Here is a 1,800-nt window from a genome sequence, read left to right on the forward strand (position 1 = left end):
AGAGTCCTAAGTATGTACATTAACCTGTGAAAATTTAAACATCTGTCAGTGAATGAAGCAAGAGATCCCTATGCAAAACAGGGAAAGATCTAAAATAAGTGGCTCTATGCATATTTAAGAGAAGATTATGTGGTTTTGTGGACAGGTCTCTATAGCAATCAAATCAGTATCATAATATAAGCATTCTTCATGCATATTCTCTCACAGTCCTTTATAACAACTCTGTCAGACCTGAGGACATTTTTACAGATTAAAGAAAAACTTAAATCAACAGAGTTTCCTTTGATTAAATGAATAAGGAGTTCGGTGTTTATAATGAAAGAAGGCAAAATGGGTGCTAAAGAAACTGCAATGCCCAACATCTACACGCCAGCAATAAGCACTTTACCAGCGATGCGTGCTCAGTTCTGACTCACAGCAGCCCAATGTATCCAAGCAGAACTGTGCTCTGGGATTTCAAATGGGTCATTTTTTTTGCAAGTAAAAGTAGACTTCACCCTACAATATATTCATGTTACCATAAACTGCAGTTTGAACAGTCTCCCTCTCCCTTGTCCTCTACATCAACACAGCTAAGTCTCACTTTTGGAAAGTTTGTTTTACAGTTTACAAAAGACCTCCATTTGAAAATTAAAACTGAAGTGGAGGAAAATCAAAAGAAATTCATGAGTGCTGAAATACCACCTTGAGTCCATCCCACCTGAATTTTAAAACTATCTCAAGAGTAAGTTTGAGGCATTGAATACTTATGATTGAAGATCAGAGTTGATTGATGATATCAGGGATATCATACATGAAGAAAGCAAGTTATTAAAAAGACAGAGGAGAAGGAAAGTATCTGATACACATTTTAATTTTCACATGAATAATTGATGGTCTATTATACAATCAGCACTTAGCCTCATTTTGACTGCTGACATTTAGCTTTTCTAACAATTCTTCCCACAGATGTAGTCAATCTGATTTCTCTATAATATATATACATCTATATAGGGGCTCTGGTAGCCTCCTGGTAAGAAGCTACACTGCAAATCCAAAGGCACTTGGTTCAGGAGATGCTCCTTGGGAGAAAGATGGGCACTCTCCTCTCGTGTAATTAACTGTCTCTGAAAACTTACAGGAGGATCTGGTTCCCAGAGGTGGTTCGAACTCGACCAGGTGATGAACTTCCTGTTGGTGTTTGTTAAAAAAGTTCTTTGAAATGAACAAACATTGATGGCACAAAGTTTTCAATATAGATTATATCTCAACATAAAAGAAAACACCACAAAAATCCTCACCACTGAGACATATAAATGGAAAGAAGACTGAAATGTTTAATGATTTCAACTTACTTGGATCCACAATCAACACCTTTGGCAACAGCAGTCAAGAAATCAAAAGCTATGCACACCCACATTTACTGCAGCTTTGTTCACAATAGCAAGCAGTTGGAAACAACCTAAGTGCCCATCAACAAACGAATGAATAGAGAAGCTGTGGTATATTCGCACAATGGAATACTATGCTGCATTAAAAAACAAGGAACTCATGCAATATTATTCAAAATGGTTGACTCTGGAGAACATCATGCTGAGTGAAATATCCCAGTCACAAAAGGACAAATATTACATGATGCCACTGTTGTAGAATGGGACTAACCTTGGGGCTGGGGAGAGATTGAGTAAGATGGATTAAAAAATATATACTGCATTGAAACACAGGAGGGAGAAACCTGTTTAAAAGAGATATGTGATTAGGTATTTCTGTCATGACAGGAGTCTAGAGCGATGGCTACATGGTGGAGTGGACCTGGGGGAG

At 37.6% G+C, this 1,800-nt stretch overlaps 1 protein-coding gene across 1 annotated transcript in view; it reads right to left on the reverse strand.

The window, feature by feature from the left end:
- LOC102874574 (fatty aldehyde dehydrogenase-like) overlaps positions 1 to 1,800 on the reverse strand; it is a 67,140-nt gene that overhangs the window by 34,332 nt on the left and 31,008 nt on the right.

The sequence above is a fragment of the Elephantulus edwardii genome, unplaced genomic scaffold (genome assembly GCF_000299155.1).
Source record: "Elephantulus edwardii isolate Elephantulus edwardi_28Jun2011 unplaced genomic scaffold, EleEdw1.0 scaffold00362, whole genome shotgun sequence".
Classification (NCBI taxonomy): Eukaryota; Metazoa; Chordata; class Mammalia; order Macroscelidea; family Macroscelididae; genus Elephantulus; species Elephantulus edwardii.